The sequence below is a fragment of the Pan paniscus genome, chromosome 5 (genome assembly GCF_029289425.2).
Source record: "Pan paniscus chromosome 5, NHGRI_mPanPan1-v2.0_pri, whole genome shotgun sequence".
In the NCBI taxonomy this organism is placed as follows: domain Eukaryota; kingdom Metazoa; phylum Chordata; class Mammalia; order Primates; family Hominidae; genus Pan; species Pan paniscus.
The window spans coordinates 43428841-43441224 of NC_073254.2; the positions used below are offsets into that span (position 1 = coordinate 43428841).

Here is a 12384-nt window from a genome sequence, read left to right on the forward strand (position 1 = left end):
CCTCGTTACTTTTTTGTCTTCCTTCTGCTGTCGCAATCGCCTTATGTGATGATGAGGCTCACAGCATAGAGGTTGGAGATAGTTCAAGGCAATGCATTGGAGTACATTTTTACTTACTATATGTGCAGAAATAGAATAGAAAAATGTGAGGAGGCAGAGGTCTGTCGCTTGAGAACTGCCAGAGGGAAACCATCACTTGGAGGTGTCGGGGATCGAACCCGAGGCCTCATACATGCAAAGCATGCGCTCTACCACTGAGCTACACCCCCTTACTATAAGACCCATTTGTAATAATTTTCAGGAGGTAACTTTCATTTCCTGAGACTCCGTGAGCATGCTGGTAGTAGTGGTCAGTACCATAGAGCGTGGAGAGCTACTCTGAGCAGGAGATACTTGGTACTAATGGGGGATACAGGTTCTTTAGAATACTGTGTAGGACTTGAAACGAAAAACGAAAGATTAGAAAAGTGTCAGATAATAACCACAAGAAGTTTCCTTTGTGGCCTGAAGACGTTGAGTTCTTAGGGTCTGCTTCTATTATGCTTGGCAAGAATCAAGTTCTGATTTTCGTTTCTTTTGATTTCTTCCAGATATAACACAAAGCCATTGAAATTCAGCCTTTTCCTGCCTAAAACGCTTCATAATTGTTGTTTGCTCAATCGGAATATCAAAGGTAAGATTTGATAGAGGAAAGCTATAATCAGAAGAAAACCTGAGAGCGGTGCACTCAACATTTTTTCACAGGGGTCCTTAGCTGGCGTGGTGTCTTACTCCTGTACTCACAACTCCAGAGGCTGAGGCACGAGGATCGCTTGAACTCGGGAGTTAGCGATTGTAGGGAGCTATGATTGCACCACTACCCTCGAGCCCGGACAATGGAGTGACAAAAGCAAGCAAGCAAGCAAGCAAGCAAGAGAAAGTGGGAGTGAGGGACGGAGGGAGGGAAAGAGGGAAGGAAGGGGGAAGGAAGGGAGAAAGGAAGGAAGGAGAAAGAGAGAGGAAGGGAAGGAAGGAAAGGAGAGAGAGAGAGAAGGAGACGGGAGGTGAGGGGAGGGAATTCATAAGGCATAAATGAAAACCAGCTTTGGGGATGGAGATGAGGGTTGAATTATGAGAGTAAGACGAAAGATAAATAGAAACAGGATTGAAGAGTAGTTCAGAAAAACAAACATGCTATTGCCAAAGACAAGCAGGCACAGAAAAGGGGAGGTTTTAACAACTCTTTCAGGAATGGGAGAAAGATTGAAAGATGGAGAAGATGAGTTAGTTTGGCTCATGCTAAATTTAAAATATCTGTGGGGCACGCCTGTGAGGATATTACACAGAGAACTCAGGCAATTAACTCCGTCTCCAGCCTGGGGTTTGTAAGCATTAGTAGTAGTAGACACATTACATGCAGGTGGATAAAGACTAAAAAGTGTACTTTGAGATATGGAAATTACAAACCTATTCGTGATATTTGTAGGCAACAAACAAGTTTTCTTCTAACTAGTTCTCGAATCTTGGGACTTATCATGGTGAGACTGGATTCTTTGAACTATATAAGAAGATGAGAAGAAAACCCATTTCTCGGAACCAAATTTCTGGTGACGATTAACTCTTTCTCATTCTGGTTTGCCCATATATGAGCCTTTGCCAGTGTTAATAAAATAACATTGATCCATTTTAAAATTGGCAGATTGCAAGTTGTATGGCAGACTTGGCTTTTCAGTTGGCTGATGGGATTTCTAGAATCAAAATAGGAAACTGAGTAATAGGTTTCACTGAATGAGAGACTAGAGAAGCGTTACACACAAAATTCATATGTATTCATGTGTGTGCGTGTCTGCCTGTCTGTGTCTGTTTGTGTGTGCATGTAAATGCTTGGGAGGATTATCTTCACTCTTTGATGCTGTAAAAGCAATATTAGGACAGTTTGCAGAAACACTCCTTCATCCTTATGTCATGTCACAGCCAGAGAAACCTGGCTGTCTATCAGATTCTTGGGAATTCATAATAAGAAGATATGCTTTTTTGTTTGCCACATGAAAGGGGGGAATTTAAAATAATTAAATATCCATATCTGTCTTCAGGCTATCTACCAACAACATGATTGAAACACTTTTTTTTTGCGTATAATGTGTAGGATGAGTTTATTTATCACAGCATTCTTCTGAGGAATTAAACATTTAATTTTGAAGACAGAACACCCTCACGTCATACATACTCAGTTTTGAAAACCTAAAAATATATAAAGTACCTGTTTAAATCTGCACTTTCCAATATGGTTACCATTAGCCACATTGGCTATTGAATGCTTGAAATTGCCCAGTCCAAGGTAAGATGTGTTGTAAGTATAAAATATATACCAGATTTCAAAGATGCAATATCATTTTTAATATAAAATAACTCACTTATAATTTTAAGATGGATTACTTAAAATAATGTTGTTATACAAGGCCATTTACGTATATTATTAAAACTGGACATAAAAGACGGAAACAGTAAACATCGGGGACTACTAGGGAGTAGCTGGGAAGGGGAAAGGCTTGAAAAGCTAACTATTGGATACTATGCTCACTACCCGGGTGACAGGATTAATCCCACCCCAACCCCAGCATCATGCAATATACCCATGTAAGAATCCTGCACATGTACCCCCTGAATCTAACATAAAAGTTGAAATTATTTTTAAAATAATATAGAGACCGGGCTCGGTGGCTCACGCCTGTAATACCAGCACTTTGGGAGACCGAGGTGGGCGGATCACCTGAGATCGGGAGTTCAAGACCAGCCTGACCAACATGGAGAAACCTCGTATCTACTAAAAATACAAAATTGGGGCCGGGCGCGGGGTCTCACGCCTGTAATCCCAGCACTTTGGGAGGCCGAGGCGGGCGTATCACGGGGTCAGGAGATCGAGACCATCCTGGTTAACACGGTGAAACCCCAATTCTACTAAAAAATACAAAAAATTAGCCGGGCGTGGTGGCAGGCGCCTGTAGTCCCAGCTACTCGGGAGGCTGAGGCAGGAGAATGGCGTGAACCCGGGAGGCGGAGCTTGCAGCGCGCGCCACTGCACTCCAGCCTGGGCGACAGAGCGAGACTCCGTCACAAAAAAAAAAAAAAAAAAAAAAAAAAAAAAAAAATTAGCCGGGGTGGTGGCGAGTGCCTGTAATCCCAGCTACTCGGGAAGCTGAGGCGGCAGGAGAATCGCTTGAACACTGGAGGCAGAGGTTGCGGTGAGCCGAGATCGCGCCATTGCACTCCAGCCTGGGCAACAAGAGCGAAACTCCATCTACAAAAAAAAATAAAAAATAAAAAAATAAGATATAGAATAAATATTGCCTGTTTTTTTAATGTGACTACTAGAAAATTTAGAACTACAAAAGTGACTCGCATTTATGACTTGTATTTTTTTAATTATTTTTATTCCGGAAGATAAAGTAGAAGACTTGTATTATCTTTTAATTGGACAGCATTGTCTAGAGATGATGTTATCTCTTTAAATGCTGTTCTGGGAGATTCCCAGAGCCAGAGAACATGGAGCATGGTCTCCCAGTAATTAAGTTTCATGCCTTGAGTGTTCTTGACAGAATGCATTTCTATGCATAATCTCCTTAGATCTTTACAACATCCCATTTAACATAATTATTATTAGCTACATTTTTAAGCTATTGAATAGAAGACAAATCATGCTTGGAATTACCCTAGACCTTCCCTTTCAACAGAATATAAAGAAATCATTACCGTGTTAGGCAAGAAAACATTCAGTGCTACCATTTGTCTAATCAAATATTTCTTAATGAAATGAAACACAAGCTTCTGAGTTGAGAAAGCCTCAGTGACCTAAAGGATAAAGTATCTGATTCCCAGTTTCTGTACAGTCAGTGTCCTCACCCTGAGGTTTCTTCTCATTTGGTACTAATTTTCCTTTTTCAACTTGCTGCAGTTCTGATGTTGAAGTACTGTAGATTGTTTAGTCTCCTCACACAGTATGCAGGAGTTAGGGGAAAATAACTCTCAAAATGAAACAGCAATTTGAAAGAAAAAAGGAGGAAAAAAAAAGACCCATTACCCCCAACACAGTATTTCAACAGAGAAGTTGAAGTGGAAAAGGGAAAATGAGGCACATGCACCTGAATCTTGATGACTTTGCTGCCCATTTGCTTTCATTTTCAGTATTCTAGGGCCCCTCATGAATGTCTGACAGAATAATTCATATACAAGTACTTATTTTTGTTCTTTCCTGGATTCCAACACAGAAATTAGTTAAGATTTGGAAATTCTGGACAAGGGTGCCAGGCTTCCTGTCAGTAAGAAAACTTAGAATATTCCAGTAATTAGGCCTGGTGTGGTGGCTCAAGCCTGTAATCCCAGCATGGTGAGAGGCAGAGGTGAGCCAGGATTTCCAGAAGAGCCAGGGCAACATGGTGAAACCCAGTCTCTACCAAAATAATAATAATAATAATAAAAACCAAAAACAGACAAACAAAAAGCCAGGCTTCTTGTTGCATTTCTGTAGTCTTAGCTACTCAGGAGGCTGACATAGGAGGATCACTTGAGTCCAGGGAGGCTGAGGCTGCAGTGAGCTGTGATCATACCACTGCATTCCAGCATGGGTGACAGAGCGAGACCCTGCCTCAGAAAAACAAAACAAAGCAAAAGTTATTTTTCCAGCAGTTTAACTGCAGAGCTATGGAGTTGACTCAAGGTACAAACCCGGTTTTTTCTAATTGCAAAATGTTTCTTGAATATACCACCACCACATATATACACTCATACAGTATAATAGTTCTTCTTCTACAGGTTTCTTCACATTTCTTGTGATTTAAAAACACCCCCGCCCAACACACATAAATAACATCAAATCAGAAATGAATTGTAAGTGCCGCAGCATATAGCATATTGGAATTTCTTAGGTTTTAAAAGTAATAACTTGCTAGGTTTAAGACTTTAAATAATTTACGTCCTATCAGTTAACACTTCATGGAAGTCTTCAGTGGAGAGAGTGTTACAAATATATATATGTGTTTGTGTGTATATATATAGATATAGATATGTGTGTGTGTGTGTGTGTGTGTGTATACATTACCTTTATGGAATTTTCAGAAAACAGCCAAAAAAAAAAAAAAGAAAAAAGAAACAAAAAAAACACAAACACCTGGAGTTATATATAGACCTCTGGGATTGGTGCGCAAGCGCTGTGTTGAAGGAGTGACAATTATGCTAAAACCAAAGTGCAACTGCCGAAACCCAGGATTGAACCAGGGACCTTTAGATCTTCAGTCTAACGCTCTCCCAACTGAGCTATTTCGGCCACTGTGATCCTACTCCTTTTGTCATTTCTTCAAAATACAGAAACTGCCATTTGCAGGATCAGTGTATCTTCCAACGCCTAATTCTGTCGTCTTCAATATCACCCGTCATTCACTCACCTCCCCTCCACCCAAGAAATATAAGTTCTGCTGCAATTTATGTGTGAAATAGGATCCAATTTTCCCCAGCAAAAGATGGGAAAGAAAAGGCGAGGAATAGGTCAAATCAGGAAGATACTCCCATGCTTGGTCACCGTATAAAACACTGCTCAGAAAACTAAGAAATTCAAAATGAAATTATCTAGGCATTTCCTTTTCTCTTTTTTCGGATTTTCTTTTTCTGGCTTGCTCTTCAATGGCATGTCATAAAGGAACAGAAGATTAGTGGACACTTTAACACGGTAGTGGGCTTATAGCTTCCGAAAAAAAGACATCCTGAGCGAGGTAGTTCTTTTTTTCTATTTTCTTCCTTTTACCAGTCTTGTGCTCACACATCCACCTTGGGTGGTACGGAGACCCAGGGAGTGAAAATGGAAAGTATAATATGTTTGTTTGTTTGTTTCTTTCTTTCTTTCTTTGTTTTGAGATGGAGTCCCGCTCTGTCTCCCAGGCTGGAGTGCAGTGGCACGATCTGGACTTAGTGCAACCTCCGTCTTTCAGGTTCAAGCGATTCTCCTGACTCAGTCTCTTCCAGTAGGTGGGATTACAGGCGCGCGCCACCAAGCCCAGCTAATTTTTTTGTATTATTAGTAGAGACGAAGTTTCACCATGTTGATCAGTCTGGTCTCGCCTCGGCCTCCCAAAGTGCTAGGATTACAGGCTTGAGCCACCGTTCCCGGCCTATTCCTTGGGGTTCAGAGAATTGTGGTCTGCACATTGATGCATAAGAATTGTTTTTTTTTTTTTTTCCAGCTGGGTGCAGTGGCTCACGCCTGTAATCCCAGCACTTTGGGAGGCCAAGGAGAGCAGATCGCCTGAGGTCAGGAGTTGGAGACCAGCCTGTCCAACATAGTGAAACCCCATGTTGTCTCTACTGAAAACACAAAAATTAGCCCCGCGTCGAGGCGCGCCCCTGTAGTCCCAGCTACAGAATCTCTTGAACCCAGGAGGCAGAGGTTGCAGTGAGCCGAGATCACACCACTACACTCCAGCCTGGGTGACAGAGCAAGACTCCATCTCAAAAAAAAAAAAAAAAAAATTGCTTTTTACATACACATCTGTAATCATGAGATTGTATTTATTTATTTTTATTTTGACAGTGTCCCACTCTGCCAGACTGGAGTGCAGTGGCAATCTCCTCTCACTGCAACTTTCATCTCCTGGCTCAATCAGTTCTTCCACCTCAGCCTAGAAGTTTTATATCAATTCAAAAGTGTCAAGACATTGTACTCCTCTTGATAAATAACTTAAAAACAATTTAAGAAGTTTACAGAATTTCAGAAACAGTTCTCTCTGGAATGAGGGAATTGCTATGGCCAATAATTACTTGCAAACTGAATTTTAATAAAACCCTCTGTATGTCTGGACAGTTTTCAAACTGAGTCTCCTATTCTGAAAGAGTCAAGGCTTTCAGTTTTAGCCAAAATTTGATGGAAGGGTCGATAAGAAATTGTTCTTGAAGCCAGGAGTGGTGGCTCACGCCTGTGATCCCAGCACTTTGGGAGGCCGAGGCGGGTGAATCACCTGAGGTCAGAAGTTCAAGACCAGCCTAGTCAACATGGTGAAACCCCGTCTCTACTAAATGCACATAAATTAGCCAGGCATGGTGGCGGGCGCCTATAATCCCAGTTACTCAGGAGGCTGAGGCAGGAGAATCGCTTGAACCCGGGAGGCAGAGGTTGCAGTGACCCGAGATCGCACCACTGCGCTCCAGCCTGGGCAACAAGAGCGAAACTTCGTTCCCCCCCAAAAAAATTGTTTCTGGATGATTAGATGATTTCCTAAAAAATAAATAAATAAAATTTATAAAATTATGTTCGCTTGCAGTCTTTGTTTTGTCCTCCCGCTTGTAAGGTCCGAGCCTTCTCAGACAGGAAACAACATTCCTCTGGGTTTATCCCCTCCGCCTCACGTCTCTCCCCAGCTGGGCGCAGCCTCAGCCTATGCTGCAGAAATGTTAAAAGTTAAACATACAGAGAGGAAAAAAATGGAACGTGATGCGGAAATTAAAACAGCAGCTACATATAAATCTCAACACAGTGCTTAAAATGTGTGTAAATGGTTCTAGGACTGCGCTGCACTATTGTGAAAAGTTCATTCAGAACTAAATGGGAGGGAAGGTGGAGAGGAGCTGAGCGCCAGCTGGCGGAGAGAAGGAAAAGGAGGGGTGCCGTGAAGTGGAGGAAGAAAAACACAAATGGGAGAGAGATAGAGGGCAAGGAAAAGCATCCTTAAGATGATTCGGACTTGGATGGACGGGACCGTAGAGTGAATCTAAGCGCCACATCTCTCCGTCGCTTCCTCTGGCCGTGAGGGAAGAGAGGTGTCCCTAGGGAGGTAGGCTGGACCAGGAAGGAGACCTGGTTCGTTTCGCCCAGGCTGTCACGGCTTCAAGAGCGCCTCTCCGCTATTTCCGTCGCTCGACAGACGGACTGAGCTCTTTGGAGTGATGTTGGGTTTTGGTTTGCGCCTCAGGAACCGCTGATACCGTAGCTTCTGAGGGAGTTTCAGGGATTTCCTGGCTTCCTAAGTGCCTGTGTTGAGAGTTAGAAGCGGGATCTGCCGGCAGCTAAGAGACTGAGCATGACGGTGGAAACATCTAATTTTATTAGTTTTTGCTTAAAATGCAAAAGATGAGAAAAAGTTCCCGTTTCTTTGCTCCATATATATCTCCTAGAATAAAGCCAATCGAAAGCCAACTTCACCCTAAAGAAACTCTTCCTGGCGTTTGCAACGAGCTCCTTTACTCCTAACGTCCAGCTCTTGGCTCAGGACCTGCAGAGCGGCACAGCTGTTGCAGAAAGGCGAAGTCGAGGTACAATCGGTGTTAACTACGTGTGCAGCCACCGTCTTCTTAGTCCTGTTACAGGTGCAGAGGCAATATAAGTGAACCACTCACAAGTCGAGTGGGCTGACCTCAGATTGAGTTTAGCGATGACTTGCGACCACCTGGTAGATGGTGGACCGTTACAGCATTTAGAAAGTGAGTAAAAGAAAGGATGCATACGGAAGCCCACACGCTTGCTTGGCTCCTGCAGATGGAGAGAGGTCACTTTTCTGCCTTCTGGGTGTTTAGTAACTTATTTTTTTTTTTTTTTTTTTTTGCTTTGTTGGCATGAAATAAAGATGAAAATAAAAGCAGATTTTCTTTTAACAAGTTAGTATTAACATGCTTGCAGAGTATTTCCCTGTGGATTTCTGCTTAGTACTGTAATACCAGAATCAGAAACTCTACAAAGAGCTCTAATCTGGAGGTATGGGTTGTTCCCTAGCTTACAAGGAGGTTATTTCTGGAGAGTAAGTACAATGAGGTAGAAAAGGGTCCGTTGGGCTTGGGAGAATAAATGTTCATTACTTTTATTTATGAAAAACAACAAAATGAGCTTTCTCCTATACTGATCTTGTTTCCTGGAGTTCAGAGTATTTGCATCTCAGACCAGAAACTTCCTTGAGGACCCAGAGAAGTACTTTATACTTCCACCAAATTTCAGCTGAGGTGACTGCTATCTTTTCATCATTTGCCGTGTGTTTGTAGTTAAATAGTTTAAGTTTCAAACTATGTGGGTCTCTAATGGAAAAAGTGACCACCAGCACATCAAATCGTCAACCACCGGCAGTGTAATCTTTTAGTGAAAGCTTGTAGGGCTTCTCAACCTGGTTAGAGGGAGTTAGAAGAAGAAACAGCAAAGGACGTGAGCCTTTTTAGCTTCCGATCTGAAATCAGACTTGGGCCACACAGTTCTATGGTTTCTGATGATTTCATTTACAACTAGAAATTGGTTGCATGGCCAGGAATACTGCTTGCTTCCCTCGTGCGTGGTTCATGTTAGTGATTGGTGGACTGCTTAGAAAATATAAGTGGATAATCCTAAGCAGCAAATAGATTCAAAGGAATAAACACGAGTCACCTCTGTGTATGAGAGAGAAATGCAGAGGCCAACACAATTCACCTTGGCAGACAGAAAAATTTAAAGTTGGGGAATATCATGGACCGCTTCTTACTAGTGCCCGGGGAAGAAAACAAAACCAGGAGGTGCTGAGGATTGAACCCAGGACCTTGTGCATGCTAAGCACGAGCTCTACCGCTGAGCTATACCCCCTCTGGAAAACTTGTCTTTCAGAGAATATTTTGATGACTATTATTGTCTGAGTCTGGGCTCTGTGTCATGACAATCTTTATGTTTTCAATTCCACTCTCAATTTCCTACAGGAAGTGTTTCCTCTCTTAGGCCCTGCTACACCAAAAGAAAGGTAGCTTAATAGTACAAATAAAGGCACTGTTCCTGATTTGTGGTCAGTCCAAGATCAACTCACCCCAAGGTGGGCTTCCCATCGCGTTAGATTTCCTGGAGCATACTTGCATTCAATCATTTGAGTGTGTCCTGGCATACAACATTCTCTTGCAAATTTTCTGATTATAATGTTCTGTATTCTTTTGACTCTTGGAAGCGTGTTAGTCTCACATGGTCAAAAAATAAAACTGACTCAAGTGTGTGTGAAAATACCCTAAAATTCAACACAAATAGAGGCAAATTAAAACTGCATTGTGAAAGAATAACATAACCCCATTGAAATAACTGATTTAAGAAAATGCTTGACAAAGTTCGTTGTTCTAATTGTAAGTACAAAAAGAAGAGGAAATAAATCTTAAACTCTATGTATGAGGGTTTTTTTTTTTTTTTAGAGCTAAGGCTGCAGGAATTCTGAGATTTTGTGTGAATTTTAGGATTGGGAAAATGAGTGTGTGTGAGCGCGTGTGTTGTTGGAAACAGGCTGTCACTGTAAGAGAAAGAAGGTAAAGAATAGTCCTGTTGGTGTTGATGGGAATTGGAGGCATCAGTATGAAATTATACATATGTAATTGTATAGGCCGGGCGCGGTGGCTCACGCTTGTAGTCTCAGCACTTTGGGAGGTTGAGACGTATGGATCGCTTCAGGTCAGAAATCGAGAACAGCCTGGCCAACATGGCAAAACGCCGTTTCTCCTAAAAATACAAAAATTTGACGGGTGTGGTGGCCGCCCCTGTAGTCCCAGCTATTCGGGAGGCTGAGGCAGGATAATCGCTTGAATTCAGGAGGCGGACGTTGCAGCGAGCCAAGATCGCACCACCGCACTCCAGCCTGGGCGACTAAGACTCTGTCTCAAAAAATAAAAATAGTACATTTCCCCTACAGATCTGTCTGCTAACTGAGCCTGGAAGAAATACCTTAGAAACAATGAGCAAGATGACTCTATATTTTGATTTTCAAATACCATTCTCTACTAAAAGGAACCAGAGATACTAATAGAAAGTAGCTACTAGTGTCAACTACACTGACTCCAGGACTGTGCCAGGGAAACTACAAGATGAACCTAAAATATCTTGCTGTGCCAGAATGATGGGGATGATTTAAAAGAACACAGAAGCTCCGGGGTGGCTCACGCCTGTAAACCCAGCACTTTGGGAGACCGAGGCGGGCGGATCACCAGAGGTTAGGAGTTCCAGACCCGCCTGGCCAACATAGTGAAGTCCCGTCTCTACTAAAAATACAAAAACTGGCCTGGCATGGTGGCTCATGCCTCTAATCCCAACTACTTGGGAAGCAGAGGTAGGAGAATCGCTTGAACGCGGGAGGCGGAGGTTGCAGTGAGCCGAGATCGCACCACTGCACTCCAGCCTGGACGACAGGGCAAGACCTGTCTCAATAAATAAATAAATAATAAAGTACATGAGAAAAATAATAGTGTGTGTGTGTGTTTAGCCGTAAAGAGAGAGGAGAATCATTGTGGCAAAATATCGGGAATTGGTAAATATGAGTAACTTGTGTGTGGCAGTTCTTTGTATCATTTTTGCAACTTTTCTGTAGGTTTGAAATAATTTCAAACTAAAAAGGTTTTTCTAAATTCTCCCTTCTCAAATTTCTTTTCCCTCTTCCTTCAAGGGCTGTACTCTTCTATCAAGAGTAACGTAGATGGATACTAAAACAGAAGGGTCAGTACCGTCTCGGGGGATTTAGGTGCAGGTGAGGAGGTGAGAAAGTGGAATTCCCAGCTCTTAGAAACGAAGACCCAGGAGCGTGGGTCGCTGCCCGTCCTTACCCTGCCAGCGCCTGGGCCAGCACCATGGTCGCGAAACCCAGCATGGATTTCGTCTTGGGGACGCTATGGCTCCAGTTCTGACACTCAAGAAAAGATGGATGGAGAGGAGAACGAGGACCACCTGCGAAAAGAGTTCGAGAGGGAAGCAGGGACGCGGTGGGGTGCGCACCTGCGGCGGCGGCGGCAAAGGCGGAGGAGAAGCGAAGTGGGCGAGCGCCCGAGGCTGCCAGAGGATCTGGGTGGGCCGGAAGGCGGAGTGCAGCCCGGAAGCCCATCTCCGCTGCTTTTCCTCGCTGTCCGCGATAAGCGAGAGGGCTCATTCCCTGTTGGAGAAGTGAGCTGAAAACACTTTCCCCGCAAGATCTCCCTCGTTTTGCTCAAGGCAGTCGCGGCGTTGAGAACGCCTCGCAGCTCCTTTACTGGCTGGGGCACTGGAGAGCACGGGTACCCTTGAGTTCTGTTACAGGCGGGTGGTATTAGTGGCTTCCAAGGAAACGACAGAGAAGCCGCCTATTTCCAATCCCTACTGTTAGCGAGGGGGAGAGTGTTTAACCGGGAAGAGAGACCCTCCCGCTGAAGCATAGGGTCCTTTGTTATAGATAGGAAGAGTGTTCTTTGCTTTTGTTTTTGTTATAGCTTGTCAAGCTTGGAATACAAGGCATGAAAAACAAGAAAGGTAAGGCAGTCCCAGTATATTTTAAACTTAAGAGGGTTTTCAGAAGGAGTACTACCTTGTTTTTATGGAATTCAGGGTGTCCAGATTTCAACCTACCTAGCAGAGTGAAGCTCTATGAGTCTAATATCTTGGCTTTCTTCCACATCAGCAAGCCTCTGAAATTCGGGTTTCTT

At 43.2% G+C, this 12384-nt stretch overlaps 3 non-coding genes across 3 annotated transcripts; all 3 read right to left on the minus strand.

Annotated features, from left to right (window-relative positions):
* Positions 1-197: 197 nt before the first annotated feature.
* On the minus strand, positions 198-269 carry TRNAA-UGC (transfer RNA alanine (anticodon UGC)). Its single transcript has one exon. It is a non-coding gene; the product is annotated as a tRNA-Ala (tRNA).
* A 4957-nt stretch (positions 270-5226) lies between these two features.
* TRNAF-GAA (transfer RNA phenylalanine (anticodon GAA)) lies at positions 5227-5299 on the minus strand. The gene has a single exon. It is a non-coding gene; the product is annotated as a tRNA-Phe (tRNA).
* Positions 5300-9484: 4185 nt separating this feature from the next.
* Positions 9485-9556, minus strand: TRNAA-AGC (transfer RNA alanine (anticodon AGC)). Its single transcript has one exon. It is a non-coding gene; the product is annotated as a tRNA-Ala (tRNA).
* Positions 9557-12384: the final 2828 nt, after the last annotated feature.